This window comes from Delphinus delphis, chromosome 13 (genome assembly GCF_949987515.2).
Source record: "Delphinus delphis chromosome 13, mDelDel1.2, whole genome shotgun sequence".
NCBI classification, from domain to species: domain Eukaryota; kingdom Metazoa; phylum Chordata; class Mammalia; order Artiodactyla; family Delphinidae; genus Delphinus; species Delphinus delphis.
This window is the reverse complement of record NC_082695.1, coordinates 10,503,601-10,527,124: the sequence shown is the minus strand read 5'-3', so window position 1 is coordinate 10,527,124 and position 23,524 is coordinate 10,503,601. Positions and strand designations below refer to the sequence as shown.

The 23,524-nt window shown below is 43.5% G+C and overlaps 1 long non-coding RNA gene across 1 annotated transcript in view; it reads left to right on the top strand.

Annotated features, from left to right (window-relative positions):
• LOC132436473 (uncharacterized) overlaps positions 1-18,908 on the top strand; it is a 37,151-nt gene extending 18,243 nt beyond the window's left edge. The window contains exons 3-4 of the long non-coding RNA XR_009521794.1: positions 18,313-18,453; positions 18,783-18,908. This is a non-coding gene — a long non-coding RNA (uncharacterized lncRNA). The remainder of the gene's footprint in view (positions 1-18,312; positions 18,454-18,782) is intronic.
• Positions 18,909-23,524: the final 4,616 nt, after the last annotated feature.

Genomic DNA, 23,524 nt, shown 5'->3' with positions numbered 1-23,524 from the left:
AAGTAGCAAATATCTTTATATCATGTTATTTATATCACAGACAAAAAATGTCTGCTGTGTGGGCAACTCGAAACAACACTTTGAAATTATAGGAGTCATTATACGCAACACTAGACCTTTATTACTACATTGATGAAAACCACATGTATTGTCATATACTGGGTTTTTAATCTCTCCGTGTGCCTTTGTAATCCTATATATGCTCTTTTAGCGTTTGGAGACATTATTCTGAAATGGAGTCTGTTTGTGTTATCTATTGCTGTATAACAGTTCATCACAAAACTTCGTGGCTTAAAACAACAATCATTTTATTTTTCTCTCTCATGATTCTGGGGCTGACCAACCTCCACGAGGCCAGTCTCCCTTAGGGTTTCTCATGGAATTACAGTCGGCCAGTGTTTGGGGCTGGAACCATCCATTTACAAGTCTAGCTCCTAGGCTGGGAAGACCTGAACCACTGGGGATGAGAACGGGTGGGCTCACTCAGCATCTCTCTCTCTACCTGTGTCGTGTATTGGTTTGATACGATTTCAAATGCACTTATTTATGACAAAGACCAAAAAAAAGTTGTTTTTAGAAGTAGTGTCAGGATGTCATCGTCACATCAGTTGTCCTTGATACAGCTGCTGAGGGGCCCCGTTGGGGGCCTATCGGTAAGAGCACGTGGAGAAGCAAGGGGACTAAAGGCAAGGGGACATTTAGACTGTGAGCACCTAGAGTTTGTGAGGAATATCCGAGAGTTTCGGTCTGGGCAAAAGCTACAGACTTTGAGTTGATGATCTAGCTCTCCACCTGCTCCTGCCGCGGCCAGGCTGCTCTTGGTCGGCAGTGGGGTGAAACTGTACAGCAATCTAAAGAAGAAAAGGGACATCTTTTTCCTGTCGAGCACTCGTCGTTCGCAGTGGTGTAAGGTGGGCAACGGTCCCCGGAGGGATAACCCTGGGAGGAGCCTACCCTGCCCCACAGGTGCTGTGGTTCCCTAGCAACGAGCTCCAGCAACAAGGGACTTTCGTTTTGTACTGGCAGCTGAAAGTCAGCTCCCATTTGGTTAAGCCTTCTTTCCCTAGAAACCAAACTTGCATAAAGGTACACCTCGACTTAATTTGGACTTTACTTCTGTCGTCTCCCCTTGCCCGGAACAATAGTGTGATTAACCTATCATTGGTTTAGAGTATATTATTTCTTTATTGTCTTATTAAGAGACATGACCCTGTATACTAGTGGCTTGTGAAATTCCTGCAGTGAACATGTGTTAAATAAAGTATTGGCAAAGAGGAAAAAAGAAAGAGCTGCCTGCTGCATTTAAGAGAGGGACCATGGAAAGGCTATTGGTAGGAATGGTCCTCTCTTTAAATAGAATCTTCTTGTTGAAAAAGTCTTTGCAAAAGTTTAGCTTGAAATACGCCTGCTACAATTACATCACTGCATACTCTCCTTTCTTTTCCCATTCCCATCACTGCATGATCCACCTGCATCTCATTTATTCCCAAATCTTACTGAGCCTGGGCAGTGAGAGTTTGAGGAGGGAGGGAGAATGCATCTGTAAAAGTTGGGACTTTGAGTGGCAAGGCCCAGAAACCCAACTCAAAGAGAATTAGGCACAAAATTTTATTTATCTATCTGTCTATCTGTCTACCTACCTACCTACCTATCTAGCTATTTATTTATTTATACACACACACACACAATGGAGACTTCGGTAGTTCCAGCTGGATCCATAGGTTCAAATGACATCTTCCACAGTCTCTCTCTCTCACTCTTTCCTCTCCCCCATCTCAGCTCTTACTTCCTCCGTGTTGGCTCTGCTCTCAGGTAGGCTGTCCCCAGTGATGACAGGAAGGCCACCAGCAGCTCCAGGCTTATATCCTGTCCTTCCAGCAAGCCCTTCAATAAAGAGGGGAGTTATTCTCCCTTACCAGCATTTCCCCAAAAGTCAAAGAATAGAATCTCTTTGGTTCTGATTGGGCCATAACACCATCATTTAGTCAATCAATAAGACCAGGGTACTGTGAACACCTGATTGGCCAGCCTTAGAGCCAGACACTATTATAAGTTGTACAGCGCAAGCAGAGAGAGGAAAGCACGTTCCTAAGAACGCAAGTCGTAGTTCCCGTCAACATGTAAGCAGAACACCAGCCAAGTGGATGCAATTCAATATGAGTTAATAATGCTAAACTGCTTGGGATGTTTGTCTTTCTTTTCTATCTTGATGACACCTGGGTGATTGCTACACACTGTCAGACAACTGGCAAATCCATTCATGTTCTTTTGCCAGTTCCACCCCATTTCTGACACAGTCTCCCACCTGCATGCCCAGATGCTAAGCTTATAGTCTAAGATGCCACTCCTCCGGGCCGTCTACAACATTTTCAACCTTTTATTCTCACCCTCTGACAGAGTGAATTCAAGGAATTCAGACACACGTTGACATCCTTCTGCTCTGTACATTGGTAATTGAACGTCCTCTGGCTTCATATGCTGACAGTAGCATGAATTATCTCATTCTTTCTTGACATGTTCCTTAGCAACTCACTCTTGGAAAAACACCAAAACATCCTTTATCTCAGTTATTGGACTGCTAGCTCCTTGAGGTCAGTCACCGCGTCTTCTGGTTTCTCAGCTTTTATGCTCATTAGAACTTAGCACATGCTCACTGATGCTTCCAGCAACATTTACAGTGGTTTGTTATTATTAATAATGATGAAATATATTACTGTTAAAAGCATACTTTATCGCATTTTTATAGCATTTTGAAGTTTACTAATGCATTCCCTCATTATTTCATGTAATTCTAACATGTCACTTTTGGCAAGTCACTGATAATGAGAATCACCTTGGGTGTATTTCAAACATACACATTCCTAGGACCTACTCCAAACCAGCTCTAAGAATGGAATTTGGAAGTCCAAATGTTTAGCCCTCTCTCAGGTGATTTTTATGATTATCCAGGCAGGGGAACCATGAGTGTGGTGGCTGTGTATGTGGGCTTGGAAGTCAGCTTCTGTGGGACCCTGCATACATCTCTACAGATTGCCAGGCCCTAGAGTTGCCCCATCCGTAAAATAGGGCTGCTGAGACCAATACCAAGAAAACCAAATGAGAGTAGGTGGGTATGACACGTGCTCAGTAGGCAGCAGCTGCTACACTGATTTATTTTTCCTTATGGCAGCATAAAATAATAGCTAAGGGCATATATTGGGGTTCAAGCCCTGTCTCTTGTACTTATGACCTGAGTTGCCACTAAGTCTCAGGTTCCTCATCTGTAAAATGGGGATGATGGTGGACACATCTATCTCATGGGACTGTTTTCAGGGTTAACCTAGTTAATAGTGGAGAGCAGCACATGGTGTGTGCTCTGTCAGTGTTAGATGTGGCAGTCTTTACATCCATTTCATAGAGGAGGATACTGGTAGCTGCTATGAGGAGAAGGAAGACTTCAACCCTGTCTCCCTTGCCTAAACTCTGGGCTCTTCCCTCTTTACAAAGCTACCTCTTCATGCCAGTCCTCCCTAGGACTTAAAACCAGGTCAATGAATGCTTATCTCTCTTTTGCCTTCAGGGCACAAAGGATCAACTCATCACCCAGGCCCGCCAGCTCTCCTTCCTTGCAGCCCTTCCCCGTTCTCTCTGCCCAGAGCTGGGCCCCACTGCCATTTTTCAGAAATGTCATCTTACTTGGGCACCAGACTCCGATGCCCTAATACAGAGTGATTTGGGATTCCCGTCTCATCTCCGTCTGTCTGCTGGCATCTGGGCAGACACCAGAACAGACTCATCTAATTAGTGGCCTCGCCTACTCTGGGGCTTGGGGCCACTGGTGCGCGGCTTCCACATTTCCCAGGCAGAGACGAGACGCCTCCTCAGATGGGCCAGCAGTGAAGGCTTCCTCACAAAGGCCTGGGAGGAAAGGGATTTTCCAGATTCTGGAGCAGGGAGTTGAGAGCCTGAGCAGTGGGGACTCAGAACTGGAGCTTATGTGGGTGTGGCTACTGAGAAGGACATCACCACACCACTCTGAGCCTCACTGTCCTTATCTATAAAATGGGAGGATAATTGTCCCTACCTCACAGACTTGTCGGGATTGTGTATATAGAGTGACGATCTCAAGATCACTTGGCCTCTGCCTCATTTCTCACTCTTGCTTTTTCTCCCCTCTCTCCAGACTCTTTAATGATTTGGTTAGAGAGGGTGATATGGTAGTGATTAAGAGCACACACACTGAAGTTACCTGCTCAGGTATTAATCCTGGCCCTGTCTTCTTCTGCTGTGCTACCCTGGGCAGATCACTCTCTAGGCCCAGTTTCCTCATCTGTAAATTGGAGGAGAAAATCCTGGACCTGCCTTGTACGTTTGCTATGTACATGATTCTAAATGGGATCAAGTGTGTTGGCTCATAGTCAGTACTCAGTAAACATCCAATATCATGATCATGAAGCAAGAATGGGGATGGGTGCCTAGTCTGCCCAGCATTTCCCTTTTTCATATGAATGAAAGCAGTTTTCTCTCCCAGGAACCTCATTACCTATGTGCTTCGACAACTTCGGAACTCACCTCATGGAGACCTTTCTCTGCAAAGCTTTCCCTGTTCTCCCCATGCTCTTCCTTCAGCTTTCTGGGCTTCTCCATCAAACCTCTTTGCACGTGGCATTATTTGCACAGAGTCTGCTCCCCTGTTGGGCTTCGATGCCTTGGGGCGGGGCTCCTGGGTTGATATTTGTGTTTTCAGTACCTTGGACAGCACAGTGTACCTATTTGAAACTTTGTTGAGACAATGAATGAGGACACTGACAACCTTAAAGCAGTGCTTCTCCAAACTTTTTCTACCATAATCAATGGTAAGAGATGCATTTTACGCCACAGCCTGGTGATGTGCATGTGTACACATACAGTGGGCAACAAAACATTCATATTTGTTTCATATTTCACTACACACAATGCACTCTGATGATTTCTCCTTTTTTCTTTTCTCTCCTCATCTATTTAATTTCTTAAATTTTGTCTTTGAGCTACAGAATTCATTTCAGAACTAATTGTTCTGGGTTGAGAAGCAGTATCTTGTAATGCTAAGAGCATGGACCATTGGAAACAGATAGATTGGGGTTTGGATCCCAAACCCACAACTTAGTGATTGTGTGCCCTGGGGACTTCATCTTACCTCTCTAAGCCTCAATTTCTTCATCTGTAAAATGGAGCTCATGCCTACTTCTTAGGTTTCTTGTGAGATTTTAATGAGATAATATAGGTAAAGTGTTAAGCACAGGGTCTGGCATCTAGTAAGTGCTTAGCAAATGGTGGTCATTATTGGAACCAGTCTTGGACTCTTTGTATGACTTTCCTCTTTTCCCTCCCAGTCATCCCAAGTCTCCTTATTCTACTGATCTTTCTCCTTAGTCTTATCTGCCTCTCCAAGGCTTAGTCACGGGCAATGACCTCCCCACTCTCGGAGGCATAGGAATGAGCCACGAGTCCCAAGCGTTGTATCCTGACTCCAAAGCATGCTGAGAGGTGATTTGATGGAAGACAGCAGAAGCCCCATCACTTTGACACAAGAGGTGAAGGAAATAACCAGTGGTATGGAATCTGCTGTCTCCCTCGTTCCTCCTGGTGCTGGTGAGAATTATTCAAAGATCTTATTGGGACACCTCATCTAATACCTCCTCCAGGGACTTGATGTAGCCTGAGAACTTCTCTCCCACTCCCTTACCAGCCAGCAATTCCAATGCACAGGACCCTGGACAACATGATAGAGAGGATGGAGATTGCTAAATAAACCACCATTACATCAGGAATGCAGTCAGCTGTCTCTAGGGCCTCAAGATGCTTGACCATCCCTCTGAGCCGCACATTTGTTGCCAGAGAATAAGTTACCAAAGCCATTCAACATCACTCCAGTTCTGCCCCGCTGTATTATCTCTTTAGCCTGGAGATCCCCTGACTCACAGACCAGTGCTTCTGGCACAATAGCTAAGGTTCCCTCCCATCATGGAGGACGGGCCGGTGCCATGGCAGTGTTCACGTGGTACTTCTTAGCGTGGTGATTGAGTCAGGAGGACCTGGTTTTACACAGCCTTTGCCACCAACCAGCTGTGTGACCTTGATCAAGTGGCTTCACTTCTCTCTCCCTCCATTTCCTCATTCGTAGAATGGGAACATTAATAATATCTAAAAATACTACCTGTTCGGGCTTCCCTGGTGGCGCAGTGGTTGAGAGTCTGCCTGCCGATGCAGGGGACACGGGTTCGTGCCCCGGTCTGGGAAGATCCCACATGCCGCGGAGCGGCTGGGCCCGTGAGCCATGGCCACTGAGCCTGCGTGTCCAGAGGCTGTGCTCCGCAACGGGAGAGGCCACAGCAGTGAGAGGCCCATGTACCGCAAAAATAAAATAAAATAAAATAAAAATACTACCTGTTATGTTACGTGAGAAAATGAAATAATGCAAATTAAGCACCTGACACTTTTGCGTCTCAGTAAATTTCACAGTCCTCCTCCTCACTGTTGTTGCTGCTGCTCTTGTTTTAATTAATGATCATCACAAATTGACACTTTAGCTTCTGAATTAGATGCAGAATATACTTAACATGAAGAGTGCTTGAGATACCATGTCCTCTTGACAAGAGAGAGCCCAATTTTCCTGTGGACTGGCAGTCTCGTTACCTCCTAGCAGAAGGCTTTTGATGCATCAAGATGTGCTTGAACTTAGGCCTGCCAGGAAGAAGGAAGCAGTTCTTTCATTCCGGGTACCCGTTGGTTTCTAAATCCTGCTAAATTGGGCTAGAATAGAAATAGTGGCTCAGAAAAGAAACACATGCCCTCATTTCCTTTTTTCTTCTGTGGCCTCAAACTTTTCTCTCATCCCCCAAATGGACTATTGCACTGCTATTCTGCCACCTTCCCTTGCTCTATGAGTTTCTTAAGGCCAGATGCTATCTCTTGTTCGGCCCCAGTGTCAAGGAGAGTGCTTAGCACTTAGCAGAGCTCTGTGTGTTGTGGCTCAGCCTGTGACCTCCTGGTTATCTGGGATGTCTTTGTCTCCTCCACCACTGCCCCAAACTCAGCCACATTTTTATTTAACTAACTTGTTTAAAAAGAAGGACTTTAGTGAGTAATATCACCTATTCTCCCTCTCTCTCTCTCTCTTTCTTAGTGATGCCAAATTTTAGCAAATTCAGAGATGAGGTGGCCCTGTTATCTTCCAGAACAATCCTCTCAAAGTAGAATTTGATATTTAGAATTTAGATCTTCTAAAGGTCTAACGGAAGAAATCTTAAGGACAGATTATTCATGCCAAGCTTGTTAGAATTTTTAGATACAAGTGGTCAAACCTTGCTCTGTGTATGGTTCCATCATAAGCTTTGAAAGAAAGAAGCTCATTCCCTGATCTTGCTTAGCGTTGAAATGACCAGGGGTAGGAAAATACAGCAGAAAGGATGATAGCAGTTTGAGGACCCACATAATTACCACGCAGGGCAAGAAATAAAACCTTGCCAAACTCCAGGAACTCCCTGTGTGTACCCCCTGCCTCCTCCCTAGAGTTAACCCCCTGCCTCCTCCCTAGAGTGTTGTCTTTTATTGAAATCACTTTGTTTTTCCTTACAGTCTTACCGTTTGTGTTTGTATCCCTAAACAATATAGTTTGTTTGTCTACTTTTGAACTTTATATGATGGAATCATACTCTATGTATTCTCTTTTTTCCTTCTTTCACTTAATATTATGTTTGAAAGCTCCAACTATGTTGTTGCATGTATACTATTCTGTTCCGTTTCATTGCTGTAAAATTCATTGTATGAATATACACAGTGCATTTATCTATTCTGTTGATGGGCAGTGTCATAATTTCTTTACACGTTAAGGTGGTTGGTGACATTTCCTGTTCTAGATAATGATGTGATGAATATCTTTACAGACGTCCGTAACAATTTGCTCGGGACAAATTCCTAAACATAGAATTTTTGGATCAAAGACTCTGGCCATTTTTTAAGCTTCCTCCGGAATGGTTGTACCAGTTTGCACTTCCACCAGCAAAGTACATTCCTGTCTGTGTCCTCACACTCTTGCCAACGCTAGCTTATTTGCATTTGTTTTAATCATGCCAATTTAATAGGAATAAGATGTTTTCTCTAGATTGTAGGAATTTCCATTTCTTTGAGTATAGTGAAGCTAGGCATCCTCCCTCCTTTATGTTTATTGGCTATTTGTATCTATTGTTTTGTGGATTGTCTTTTATATCTTTTTGCCATAGAAAACGTTGGTGTGTGTGGATTTTAATAACAGTTCACGCTGGGGCTCAACTCATTTAGACACATTTCAAGCCGGAGCATTTGGGAAGTACAGAGTAAATGGGGGAGAGGGAGGACGCTTCTTTGTGACCCATAGATCTCAAGTGGATCTGCCAGGTGGAGAGTAATTTGGAAGTTATTGTTCAGAAACCAAAGAGGACAGTTGTGCATTCAGCCCCATGCTGGGGAGGAAACAATGCTTCCTGGACCCGAGGCCATTTGAGAACAAGGGGCCCTGCTCTAATTGAACCTGGCTTCCACCTCCTTTGTGCCCAAGGAGTCTCTTTATGATTATGACTGCCTGGGCCTCAGGAGCGAGATGGGGGATGTGGAAAAGGAGAGAATAGGTATAGCTTGGCTTGAAATTTAGGAGTTGAATTACCAGCACCCCAGACTGAGTTTACACTATTTCCTTTTGTTCTTCCTGTCCTCGTCCTTTCTTCAGCCAACATTATTGAACTCCTACTATATGCTAGGCAGTACATTGGGCGTTAGAGGTCTTCTACTCTAACCCTGCAGTGTTTCCCATCTCAGCAATTGGAAAGTCCATCTTCCCAGTTGAAGTGAAGAAGCTGGGGGTCATTCGTGACTCTGTCCTTTCTGTAATATGTTACAGCCTTTCCACCAGCAAATTCTTTCAGCTTTACCTTCAAAATATACCCACAATCTTGAAAATAACCCAAATGTCCATCAACAGGTAAATGGATAAACAAATTGTGGTACCTCCATGCAATGGCATCATACTCAAGAATGAAAAAGAGCAAACTATTGGTACGTGCAACAACTTGAGTGGATTTCAAAATAATTATACTGAGTGAAAGGAGCCAGATGCAAAAGAGTACTATATGATGCTATTTATATAAAATTCCAGAAAATTCATACTAATCCATAGTGTTGGAAAGCAGATCAATGGTTGGGGGTAGGAGGAGGCAGGAGGGAGGACCAAGGGCGCGAGGAGACTTTGGGGTGGTGGCGGATGTGTTCATTACCTTGATTGTGGTGATGGTTTCACAAGTGTAACATATATCAAAGCTTATCAAGTTGTATTTTAAGTATGTACAGTTTATTGTATGCCAGTTCTACGTCAATTAAGCTGTTAAAAACATACCCAGAATCTGACCACTCCTTACCATCTCTGTTGCTACCATTTCATCTCTCACCTGGTTAATTGAAAGAGCCCCATGCCATGCCCTTCCGGCACCTGCCCTTGGTTTCTCACACTCTCTTAACAAAGAATTCACAGTGATGCTTTTAAAAGGAAAGTGAGGTCATTTCACTCCTCTCTTTAAAGCCACCCAGTGGCTTTCCATTGTCTTCCCATCACACTGAGAGCACTTACCACTGTCTGACATACTGTGTGCCTGGTGAGTTTATTGTCTGTCCTCCCACCACAGTGACATGAGCCTTATGAGAGCAGGTCCATTTTTCTCCATGCTGTATCTCCAGTGTCTGGAACAATATGCATCACATAGAAGGTGATCAATAGATATTAGTGGAATGAATTAATAAATATGGTCTCAGACTCAAAGAGTTCCCAGACTACTGAGGGAGATATGTGTAAATACAGTTAGAATATAGGGCAATAAGTTCTATGATAAAGGGACCCCCAGCAGAGGTACCTAAACTTTCCTGGGGTGAAGTCAAGGATGGCTTCCTGGAGGAAGTCGTATCTAATCTGAGACCTGAAAGACATGTAAGATGCCTTGGGGAAGAGGACACAGTTCCTGCCTTTGTGGAATTCTACTGGATGAGCAAATATACAGGCATATATCACATCATGTGATAAGTGCTTTGTGGGGCTAAGTATGGGGGCTGAGGAGAAGAGAGGTGAGGCCTAACCCAGCCTAGGGGAGGGTCTGACAAAGTTTCTTATAGTGAAGCACTTCCTGGTTGGGATGTATCACATCCCTTCACCCAGTCTCCAGAAACCCACATTTGGGAGACTGTTGCCTGGATACAGACAATTGCCATAGGAACCAAGGAATTGATCCAAGATTTGAGAGATAACCAATCATCACATTTCCCCATCATGTTTGCTTCCTTTTTATGTAAATTATACTGCACCAATGTCCATCCAGTCTAGTCATTTTCCACCCTTTCTGTGAATCACAGTTGCTGGGGAGCTTTAAAAAAAAAAGATAATTTAGTTCTACCCCAGATTGATCAAGTCTAAATCTTGGCAGGGAGTATCCTAAACATGGGTATTTTAAAAAAAACCCTGTGCGCCTAGAGAGCTGAGAATGACAGATGTAATTCAAGGGTCAGGAAGAGTTGTCTTACGTGGAATCTAGTCATTCATTTATTCCTTCATTCCATTGCTGCCTCAGGGCCTTTGCACTTTCCTTTCCCTTCACCCAGAATATTCTTCCCTCGGGTTTTTTTTTGTTTTGTTGCACATCTACTTGCTTCTCATTCTGTAAGTCTCGGTGAAAATGTTCGTTCTTTAGGGAAGCTCTCTCTGACCCTCTCCTCTCATTATCTAAAATAGTTTTCATCCACTTGCTCCACCCTGACTCTTATCTCTCTGTCACATCACCTGGTTGATTTTCTTTACAGCACTTATCATAACTTGAAATGATGTTATTTACTGCAATATTCCTAACACTAAAGAAATGAACCATTTCAGTAAAGCCTGGAAAGACCTGACACACATAAAGCACAGTGCTCTACACATGGTAAGGATTAGGAAATGGTTGCAATTATTATGAATGGATTAATTAGTTATTTGGCATAATATACAGGATTGTGTTGAAAAGAATTAGCCCTGGCAGCATAGGAACTGTTATGAGACACTACCTCATTTTTTATTGACCAGTTTGATGTTAAGCTCTTTGGAGGCCGGGGCTGTGTCTTGTTCATTATTGTTCATCCAGAGCTTAACACAGTGCCTGTCACATAAGAGGATGTTTGGATTTAGCAACTGTTTCATTGCAAATAATGGAGTCCCCCTCAAGCTAGTATAAGCAGAAAAATGAATTTATTGGAAGGACAACAGGGTCTCAGAGAACCCAAAGGTGGGAAGGGGAGTTGGGCTAGCAAGGAACTTGAACCAAAAAAAATAGAAAATGACCCAGCAGTTCCCCCTGTGTTTCTCTAAGACTGCATGATATCTCTTTCTGTCTCTTTGCAAACTGGCTTCCTCTGCTCTGTGGGCACATGGATGTCCCCAGCCCAGGCTTTACAGTGCTTTCCACTTTGAACATCACACAGAGATTAGCATCTTGATTCTAAATTCCCAGGGAAGAGAACATTTGATTGGCTTTAACTCCTGCCAGGCATTTACTCTTGGGCCGATCAACTGGTTTTAGGGACAGGGGAATGGGATCATGCACCGTGCTGCTCTAAAGATGGGAAGTATCTCTTTGCAGTATGGAGGTCTTAGCTCAAATTCCCCCCTGAAAGCAGAGCTTATGAGAAGGGCTCGCATGCAGGTGGTTTGGTTGGAAAGAGATGCTGGGGAATAGGAGAGGGGGAACTTGGAAGAGTCAAATAGAGAAGGATGGCAAGCCAGCCCAAAGGTGTGTTAGTGAGCTGGTATGGGAAGCTGAGGCCCATGCTCAACAGAGATCCCGTGTGAACCATGTGGAATGCACCTCAGAGATGCCCTCCTGAGACTGGGCGAGGGAGGAATTTATTCATCGGCTCCTTGTCTCTGTTGGTCAAAGGTTTCCCCAAAGGGTGTTATCTTCATCTTATTTCCAGTTTTGTACTTGTACCAGAATGGCCCTTAGATCAAATCCTTAGAGCAGAAAGCAGGAGGTACGTGGCTCAGCTAAAGCAAGGTGCTATCAGAATATACCTGCGAGCAGGTGGTTTGCTGCAGCAATGACTAGAGGTGGGCCAAGAGGATGTGAGATGTGAAATGGAGCAAACAAGTCGTCCAGTAAGGAGGTATGGGCAGGATGTCTAAGAAGAGAGTGTAAGTGTGGGTGGAAATAATTCATATCTCTAGTATCTGCTCAATGAATGTTTTCTGAGTGAATAAATGAAGGAAAAATGATGGAAAGATTCTTGGAGAAAGCAAGATTTTAAGACCCCCCCTTCAGTGTCTGAAGGATGAGACCAGGGACCGTGTGGATACTGGTCATCTATTCTCAGTATTTTTCCACTGAGGATGATCAATTTTATTGATAAGTCTGTGATGTCATAAGGAAGGTAGAAAATATTGCCTTCATTTGGGGATGAAGAACAAATCTGGAGATGGCGAGCGCTTTAGTATGGGTGCACGGTGTCAGCATCTGGGCCAAGTTTAGGTTTTCTGTCTGCTTTAACCCCCTGAAAGTTACATGGCTGCAGTTAGACTACAAGGATTCGGGAAATACCAACTTCACCTCCGTGTTCGTGCTCTTCCCTCTGGGTATAGTTCAGCGCGTGAATACAGCGGTCATTAGAACCTAAAGCAGTTTCTAATTTTGTTTCATTGTGAGTGTGAATGTGACTCTCAGGACCCATCCCTGTGGCCTTAACTAAACTTACTCTTTCAAGCTATGAAGAGACAAGATAAAGATCTAAATGGAGACTCCAGGTGGTGGAAGGCTGGGCTGACTCAGCCCGATAAACCTGCCATCAAAAAAATCAATAGAGCTTTCTCAAGGGTTGCCATTATCCAACAAGAAAAAAGTTTCAAAAATAAATTGCTGCGTGGCATAAAATCAGATTAAGTAGATAACGGGTTTTGCCGGCTTTGGGGCCTTGTTGGGGATGGCGCAGGAGGGAGAGAATTAGCAATTTAACGAGCTCAGTCCTGTTCCTGCTCTTGCTATTCAAGCATTTACTCCTGACTGAACAGGAGAGGGAGAGCAAAGGTGAGAAAACAAATTCCAGTTTCTGCCTGAATTTCATCCCACAGCTGACCCAGCCCAGCGCTGTAGGGTCAGCTCACCATCGTTTGCTGGTGGACTTACAGAGAGTTCACTGCCCTAGCCTTGAAGTCATGGGTCTTAACCAGGCTTCACCATGCCGTGTGACATGAGGCAAGTTATTTCACGTGTCTATGGGCCTCAGTTTCCTAATCTTGAATTGGGCTTCCCATTGACTGAGGCCTGAGGAGAGTTATTCCACAAGGGAAACTGTTGTGTTGTTAGGAGAAATGAGGATGGATATTGGGCAGTAACAAACCATAAGTGTGTACCAGTCACAAATCTGACTCTTTCTTCTTTGACTCTGACAAGGTCAGAGGCAGTGAGACCCAGCATGGTTTGAGTCTGTGTTCTGTGGGTCCTAGGTTGTGCTCACAGATTGCGGTTTGTCCTTGCTCTCTCTCACTTCTCATCTGTCTGTCCTTTGGGACTGCCTGCCCTGCAGATTTCAAACTCCAGCATCAGATGCAAAGACAACAACGGCCTTATGGAGACTGTTTAATCAATCACAACTGAGTAAGGCCACATGCCTGGGACGAATTCTTTAATATATATATACATCTCCCAGTGGGCCTGCTTCTTGGATTGAACCCCAACTGATACACCTACGAGGGAAGTTTTATTCCTGAGAGATGCATGCTTGGGGGTCTTATCTTGGATTCCCCCAGAGAAGAACCCTGATATAAGTACTTGGGGGCAAGTAGTTTATCTGGGAGCTAATCCCAGGAAGCAGAAGTGAAGGAGCAGGGAGAGTGAAATCAGGAAATGATGAAAAGCCAATAAAGAATTCATGATTTACAAGCTCCTGCTGTAGGCAGTGGGGCTCAAGTCCATCAGGGCATCTGAGAAGTGTACACACTGTCTCCCAGAAGTCCCCGTTTAAAGCATGGGAGGCAGGACAGCTGAGTTATTTATCCGCTGACTCCAGTCACCCATTTGAGGGTTTCCCCGAGGGTGTTAACTGCCCCACACTTTCAGAATTCACCTACTTGAGGCTGAGCGGGTTCTTGTGGTGATAGAGAGGGCATCGAAGCAGGGAGGTTCTGGATTCTGGGAGGAGCTTGAAGCTGAGTGGTGTCAGTGTGCCCAGACTGCTGGGGCCACAGGCAAGGGTGAGCTGAAAGGCTGTGACGTGGGCACCACAAGCATCTGTTATCCCTGGCAAAGTCGTTGTTTGCAAGATCAAGTCTCATAGATGCCATCGGGTCAGGAGGAGACAAATAAGATGGCATTAAAGGTATATTTAAAAGCCAAAATAAATAAAAGATCTAGAGCTTTCTAATGTTCTATCATGAGATCTCTTATGGACACACACACACACACACTTTTCCCAACTCTCACTTCACCATCTCTTTAACTCCTAAATTACTTTCCTGCATTGCTCAGAAAAATTTTTTTTTTCTGCAGCCCTGTTCTTTGCTGAGGTGGATGCTTCTCAAACTTTCCAAGCAGCCCTTTCTAGCCAGCCAAGTGAGGGCTATAAAAGGGTCCACCTATGGCTTTTTAAAAGTAAAAATAATGCTTCATGTTTTAAAAAATTTTTTAAATCTGATATACACGTTAAAAATATGGCAGCTCATCATTATGGGGGGCAAGACCATGACTAGCAAGTGGTTATTGGTTGTCTATTCACAGGGAAGGGTCAGAGGCCTGATGGTTTGGGCCATACCTGTTATTTAATGTTGCATTTGATTATCATACGGTCAACTGCAATTTCTCATTCCTCTTTTCCCACCCTGTGACCTTCACTTTTTTTTTTTGTTTTCTACTCCGGGCTCAGTGACAAATCAAATAATCCATCCTAGTCTCAGCTTGGGACTCTGATGCCTGTCTGCGTCAGGACTGTGCTACTTTCTAGGTAGGACAGCATTCCCAGTGCGAAAGACTCTGAGGGACAAGCTCTTAGACGCTCAGGGTTTCCATTTTCCAAATGGATAACGACTTGGATATCCAAATGGGTACCAATGACTATCACTTGATGCTCAGAACCTCCCTCCTAGGTGAGAACATCAGTGACAACTCTCCATGAGATAGAGGAGGAAACTGAGGCCCTGAGAGAAGAAATGAATTACCCAAATCCCAACAAAGCATTCATGACCCGGCACATAGTAGGCCCTCAATAATAATTTGGTTATTATGAGAAACAGATAAGTATTGTGATTAAGAGCACAGGCTTTGAGGTCAGATTGGGGTCACACCCTGACTCTGCCTTTCACTAGGTAAGTGCTATTGGGCAGGTGATTTAATCTCTCTGAGCCTCAGTGTTCTTGACTGTAAAATGGGATTAGTAACAGCACTTGTGTGTATGTTGTTGAGAGGATCCAATGAGACCATGAACGGTGTAGAATGTTTGACAGATAGTAGAAGTAACTAATAATGATGATGAAGTGTCCTGACCTGGGCACCTGGGAACTTCGGTCATTCTTTAGCTGCCTGACCTCTGAGAGTTTAGCAACCTTCCCATCCACTGGCAGGTAGACAGGAGCAGAGGGCTCCCAGTCCGGTTTTTCTGGCTTGCTGATAATTGTTTCTTATACAAGCCAGGGTTTTATTGATTGGCCATTGATCTCTGCATGGGACCAGGGAAGTTCTTGGGCCATGAAGACAAAGGCGGCGTTTTCCAGCCCAGGGGTCCCCGGTGGGTATCAGAATGACTGGCCTCTGCCCTGCTTGGGACAACTTCTCAATCAGAACCAGCTGCCCCCGTGGCCTCCTCCCTCTTGTGCCCCTTTATTGCTTCCATCAGCCCTTCCCCTGCTGGCTCCGTTTGACCTTTCATAAGGGCGCTTTTGTGCAGGGCTGCCGATGAGTTGTTGCCGAGTGAGCAGCTCCCCAGGGCAAGCTACCGCCCCAGCCCCTGGCCTCACCGCAGCTTGTAAGGGAAGATTGCATTCTGATCTACATTCCCCGTTTCCATTCTCTATCACCGGGCTTTGGAGACGGAAGGAAGAAAAGAATGTTTTCCTCTCTCTCTGTCTGTCCTCTTCCTCCTCCTCCTCCTGGATTCTCTGTGCCATTTCCTCCTTCCCTTTGCTGTTTCTCTATTCTGTCCTGATGGTCAGTTGCAGAACGTAAAGTCATCTGGCCAAAAGTTCTCACCTAGGTCATCCTCCCTTGGACACTGGGGTCATCAAAGCCTCAGAGGTCATACAGAATTTCCCCAACTCTCACTTTACCATCTCTTTAACTCCTAAATTACTTTCTTCCATTGTTCAGAAAAAAAATTTCTTAGCCCCATTCTCAGGCAAGACACCACCTGAAAGTCAGCAGATGGACTTTGAGAAGAATAAACAAACCCTTTTTCCACAGGCCTTGCGTGATGCCCCCAGTAGATTGTTCTCACCACATCCCGTTCCTGTTCTTTCTCCTCCCCTTTTTAAAATTGAGATAAAAGTCACATAGCACAAAAGTCATCCTTTTAACCATTAAAAGTTAATGGTTTTTAACCAGTGGTTTTTAGTATAATCACAGTGTTTTGCAAGCATCACCAGTATCCAATTCCAGAACATTCTTATCACCCCAAAGGAAACTGCATACCCATTAAGCTGTCATTTCCCATTCCCTTCTCTCTGTGGCCTCTGGCAACCACTAATCTACTTTCTGTCTCTGTGGATTCGCCTCTTCTGGACATTTCCTATACATAGAAGCATACAATATGTGGCCTTTCGTGACTGGTTTCTTTCCTTTTGCATGATGTTTTTGAGGTCGATCCATGTTGTAGCATGAGTCAGCACTTTGTTCTTTTTTATGACTGAATAATATTCCATTGTATAGAAATACCACGTTTGTTTATCCATTCATCTATTGATGGACATTTGGGTTGTTTCTACTTTTTGGCTATTATGAATAATGCTGCTGTGGGTATTTGTGTATAAACATTTGTTTGAACACATGTTTTTAATTCTCTTAGCTAGGAATGAAATTGCCAGGTCTTATGGTAGTTCTATGTTTAACTTTTTGAGGAACAGCCAAACCGTTTTCTACGATACTGTACCACTGTACGTCTTCATCAGTAATATACAAGGGCTCCAGTTTTTCCACACATCTTCTTCAACACTTGATAATTTCTTTTTTTTTAATTATAACCATTCTACTGGGTATGACGTGGTCTCCTGGTTTCAATTTGCATTACCCTAATTACTAATGATGTTGAGCATCGTTTCATGTATTTATTGGCCATTTGTGTATTTTCTTTGGGGAGATGTCTATTCCATTCCTTTGGTCACTTTTAAATTGGTTTTTTTGGGGGGGGTTGTTTGTTTTTACTGGTGGTGTTGAGTTGTAAGAGTTTTTCATATGTTTTAATATATTTAGATACTAGGCAGACCCTTATCAGGTATACGATTTGCAAATATTTTCTACCATTCTATGGGTTGTCTTTTCACTTTCTTGATAATGACTTTTGACGCACAAAAGTTTTTAATTTTGACAAAGTCTCATTTATCTATTTTTTGTTGTTGTTATTGTTACTTGTGTTTTAGTTTTCATATTTAAGAAACTGTTGCCTAACCCTATACTTCTGGTTCCGTCTAAGAGTTTTATACTTTAACTCTTCTAATTAGGTCCTTGATCCATTTTGAGTTAATTTTTGTATGTGTTAGAGTTCCAACTCCATTCTTTTGTGTGTGGCTATCCAATCGTCCTATCACCATTTGTTGAAAAGGTTATTCTTTTCAACAAAATAATTTCACTGTGTCTGGCACATTGGTTAGCACATCATTGGAGTTCTAGAAACATTTCCAAACAAAGAGAAGAAAGACATTTTTTTTAAGTTTTATTTTAACAGGTTTTTTGAGATATAATTCATACACCATACAGTTCACCCATTTAAAGTGTTCAATTCCACTGTTTTCAGTGTATTCACAGAAATATGAAACAGTCACCAGTCAATTTAGAATATTTTTATCACCTTAAAAAGAAATCTACTCTTTACCTATCACCCCTCTCCTCACCCCACCCACAGCCACTGATCTACTTTCTGTCTCTACAGATTCCCTATTCTGGACTTCCGTCTGAATGGAATCATAATATGTGGTCTTCTGTGATTGTCTCCCTTCACTTAGCATGTTTTTGAGGTTCATTCATATTGTAGCATGTGTCAGTACTTCATTCCTTTTTCTGGCCAAGTAATATTCGACTGTGTAGATATACCACCTTTTATTTATCCCTTTGTCAGGTTTTTCCGCCTTTCGACTATTATGAATGATGCTGCTATGAACATTTGAATACAAGTTTGTGTGGACAGAAGTAAGAAAGGCATTCTTGATGTGGAGCTTTTGTCACACAAGGAGACTCCAATCCTCTTGTTGGCATCAAGGTATAAGTTTTCATCATATAGCCTTGTGGCCAGGGGTAGAAACTAATGAGACACCACCTTTTAAGAAGCTTTGACCGATGGCGCTGTGGATGGTGGGTCGGTTAGGGTGGTAAAGGGCCTAGAATCATGTCATCTGCGGGAAAGAGAATGTTATTTTGGGAGAAGGGAAATCCTCGGTGTGGACCAGTGTGGTCCAATCAGACTGAGAGAGTAGGACAGTAATAGGAAATGAGGTCAGAGAGCTGGCCTCAAATGTTTGGAAGGTAAAGACTTTTTCTGTGGTGCTCTTCAAGGAAAGCCTTGGATGCTAACTCCTTCTTGTTCTTCAGGTCTCAGCTTAAAGGTCACTTTCTCCGGGATGTCTTCTCTGAACCTCCTCCTCGCCACTCCCAGGACTGGACAAGGTCGTCACACTCTCTTGTCTCATCTGCACTTCTCCTTTGAAACCTCTTGTGAAGGCAGGTCCAGGTCCGATTCATTTCCTGGTGTTTCTTCAGTACCAAGAACAGCTCCAGGCTCACAGCAGGTGCCTCATGTACCTTTGCCTGATGAAAGAAGAAACAAATGAGCCAGGAGGTGCAAGTTAAAAAAGAAACGGATGTGGATTCCATCAAAACACTATGTAATATTGAGCCACGTCCAACATGGGCTGCTGTGAAACTGGCTGCTTCAAAAGTGCTGGCCATGGAGACACGAATGGGGACACAAATCCCACGCTTTTGCCTTCAGGTCCTGTGAATTTCCACGACACCAACGCTTCCTCGAACCTGTGGCTTCCTCCTGCATTCATTTTCCTTCCCTCTGGATCTTCCTCCGCTAAGAGGGACCTGAGTGGTTCTCTAAAGAGGAGAATATAATGGAGTGGAATTGATTTTCTATCTGCTGTGAAAACAAATCCTAGTCAGAATATTTAGGAGGTAGCCAGAAGCATAGATTTTTGGCTCTGCTCAAACTCTCAAGTATTTATTTCCTTAATAACACTTACTATTTATTGAGCACTTATTAAGCACGATCATAAACATGACATATAAATCACCCATCCTCAAAACAGCTCTGCTAGGTGGGAATTTTTATCTCCCAAACATGAGAACTCCCTGATTTTTCCCAACCACCTTGGAATTCAGAGCTAATGTCCAACTTCTAAAGGAGCTGATCTAGCCGTGTAACCAGCTTGGTGGAGGCATCTACGGTAGAATCAGTGGAGTGACCCCAGGCAGTGGAGCTGAGTATCTTCTCACACTGTTCAGTGCGACTCCGGTGATTCTGACAAACAGCCCAACACAGCAGATGTGACATCTGCGTTTGACTTAGTTTCGCAACCATATAACACCCAGAAAGCCCAGCAAGCAAAGGTAAGGATTTAATTTTATTATCCGGGTTTTTTTTTTTTTTTACAGTCTCAAATAAAGGGAAGTGACATTCAGAAGTACCTCCTAAATCATTGGAGAGAGATTCAATTATGTTTGCTGTCATTAGTGTTAACTGTACTTTGACGAATGCTAATTTTCAAAAAATTGGTTACCTGAATATGATTAAAAGAAAAGTCTCCCTAATCGAGCAAGCAGTAGTTCCCTTAAAATTTCACTGATGGAAAAATTCAAGTCCTGAAGCTTAGGGTTTTCTCTGGGGAAATGGGTTATGTTGTATAAGGTCACAAGTGAAAGTGTGAGAGTCCTGATAAATTTTCTTTTACATAAAATAAAGCAAAGGTGGCATCTCAATAAGGAAATCATCAAAGACAGGTTATGCATATTAAATTATTGATAACAGGTCATGTATAATGTATCTTCACGCATCATCCTCAGCTCCCTAGATGTGTGGGCCTATCGCTGCAAACTTCAAGGCAACTAGTCAGAGTGGTGGGCATAAGTGTTCTTAAGGAAATCCAGTCTCAGGGTAGAGGCATGTCGAAGTCACCTGTGAGGCCAGGGGCTTTAGTCAGGGTCCCTTTGGTTGGAGTCAACAGAAACCCAGTCCAGCGAGCTCAAGTGCAATTGAGGCTTTACTGTGAGATGCAGACACGTCTCATGGGAATCTAGAGAAAGCAGAACAGGGGACCTCAGGAAGGGCAGGGAGAATACCTGGAACCAACAGGATGCTGGTTGCAGACAGACTCCTCCAGTTGCTTGCTGTGTGACTTCAGGTGAGTTAATTTACTTCTCTGTGTCTCAGTCTCAACAGGGGAGATGATACTGTATGTAGTTCTATGTCAAGTATTAAATGGGTTACTGACTGTGCCGTACTTAGCACATTCTATCTGTTCAATAAATGTCAGCTGCTATTGTTGTTATTATATTATTCTACATTACTTTTGTGCAGCTGTTCCATCTTTCTTTTGCTTCCTCGTGGCTTCCACCTTCACAGTAGCCCCTGAATCAACGTGACCTTCTAAGTTCTAGTGCCTGTTACTCCCTAAATACTATCTTCTCCACTTAGTTCAAGTTGCTGAGAAGGGAAATCTGATTGACTCATTCCATCCAAATCACAGGCCTCTGCCAGCTCGTGGCTGGGATCCCTCTGGGTCAGAGACCCTCCCTGGTCCCCATGTCAGAGGATGGGGTCCACTCAGCGGAGCTGTGGCTGAGGAGCCTCGCATTAGGCGGCACGGGTGAGCGGCAGACGGCGGGAAGCTCGTCTAGAAGCACAGGTGAGATCGCTTCTGGCCGGGAAGGAAGAGGAGCCCCGTAATGGGCTGTGTGAACAGGAGTGTATGTGGGGCAGTGCTTACCAGTGTAAAGTTGATGCAGGAGTTAGGGATGAACCATCATGGTGGTTATAACTTAATTAGAAATGGAACAGAAAAAAAAGGTGTGTGTGTGCCTTCTGAGGGAGAGAAGGCAAGAGAGAATTTGATGAATCTGGGTGAAGCGTACATGGGTGTTCAGAAAACTATTCTTTTAATTTTACTATAGGTTTGAAATTTTTCAGAAGTAAAAAAAAATGGGGAAAAATACAGCTAAGGTGTTTACCAAATAAAGCAAATATTTTCATAATAAATACAAATAAATATACAAACATACAAAATGAGCTCAGCAAGCTTACTCTGGACTCAGCAAATTCCAGACCGCTTACCTTCTCTGTGAGTGATTTTTCTCTCTCTGAGTCTCCGTTTCCACATCTGAGAAATTGGCTCATAATGGTGTCTCCTGGCCCATTGAGGGGTTTCAGTAATTGACAGATATGCAAAGCAGGCAGATAGTCAGCTGGTGGGCATTGGGATAGCTGTGCTGGTCTCAATGCTTATTTGCAGGGAGCGTGTCCTCTGACTGGTTGGATTGTCCCACTTGATAAATAGTTTGAATATTATTCTCGCTAATTGGCAGGAGCCAATTTCATGGACACCGGTTCTAGTACCATCATCATTGTCACGATTATCTTCATCATCATTCCTGAGCCCCATTGGCCTCCCCACCCTGGCGGCATGCAGAGAATGAGAGTTCAGGAATAACTGCTAGATTTGGGGTAGGGACAGATGGCCAAAGCTTTGGGCGTTTTAGGCACCTGGGGGAATAGTGCCATCCCAGCACAAGGTAGAGGAAGAGATCTCACTAGTGTTGCAGGCTGGGTGACGTGTACTCCCCTGGCCCAGAAGGCATTAGCTCTGTTTGCAAACTAAACACTGGCAGAAGATGGGAGAGGGATGGAGGTCCCAGGCTGCAGGGAGCTAGAGGGATGGATACTGAGTCTTGGGGCCTGTGTCCCTGGGCTGGAAGGAGAAGGTATTGGGTTGGGAGGAGAGGGGCACATTTTGGGGTGGGCCCCCAGGCATAATTGGGCTGGCTACAGAGGGGTGTTTAAAAATGCTCGTACTGGTATGGTCTCATGCTTCTAATCTCTCTGTTGTTGCCTCAGCATCCTTCAAAATAAGCTTGATAAGTACTAGTTTAAACCGTAAATAGATGGATGGATGAGGCTGGATGGATTCAGTTGATAGATGTATGAACTGTGAAACAACAAGAAAATCATTGAAAAATGAGCAGATAGGTGGATGAATATTTGTTTTCTTCCCAGCTTTATTGAAATATGATTGACTTGTAACGTTGTGTAAATTTAAGGTGTACAGTGTGGTGATTTGACACACCTGTATATTGCACAATGCTCACCACAGTAAGGTTAGCAAACACATCCTTCATCTCACGTCATTATCATTTTTTCGGTGGTCTTGGTGGTGGCGAGAGCATTTGAGATGTACTCGCTTAGCAGCTTTAAAGTCTGCAGTGCAGTGAACTGTAGTCACCATGCTGTACATCAGATGCCCCAAGAACTTATTCATCTTATAACTAGAAGTTTGTGCCCTTTGACCAACATCTCCCCATTTGCTTCATTCAGCATAATGCCCTCAGGGTCCATCCATGTTGTTACAAATGGTAGGATTTCCTTCTTCTTGTGGCTGAATAATATTCCAATGTGTATATATGCTACATTTTCTTTATCCATTCGTCCATGGACAGACACATAGGTTGTTTCCATGTCTTGGCTATTGTGAATAATGCTGCACTGAACATGGGGATGCAGGTATCTCTTCACAATAATGATTTCATTTCTTTCAGATGTATAGCCAGGAGTAGAATTACTGGATCATATGGTAGTTCTACTTTTAATTTTTTGAGGAACCTCCATACTGTTTTCCATAGTGGTTGTACCAGTTTACTTGCCCATCAACAGTGCCCAAGGGTTCCCTTTTCTCTACATCTTCACCAGCTTTTGCCAGCTCTTGTCGTTTTTTTTTTTTTTTTGGATAATAGCCGTTCTAACAGGTGTAAGGTGATATCTCATTGTTGTTTTGATTTGCATTTCCCTGATGATTAGTGACATTGAACACCTTCTCATGTACTTATTGGTTATTTGTATGTCTTCTTTGGAAAAATGTGTATTCAGATCCTCTGTTCATTTTTAAATAGAATGATGATGATGATTTTGCCTGTGAGTTTATGAGTTCCTTATATATTTTGGATATTAACTCCTTAACAGATATATAGTTTGCAAATATTTTCTCCCATTCTGTAAGTTGCCTTTTTATTTTGTTGTCACTTTTGCTGTGTAGAAGCTTTTTAGTTTGATGTAGTCCCAC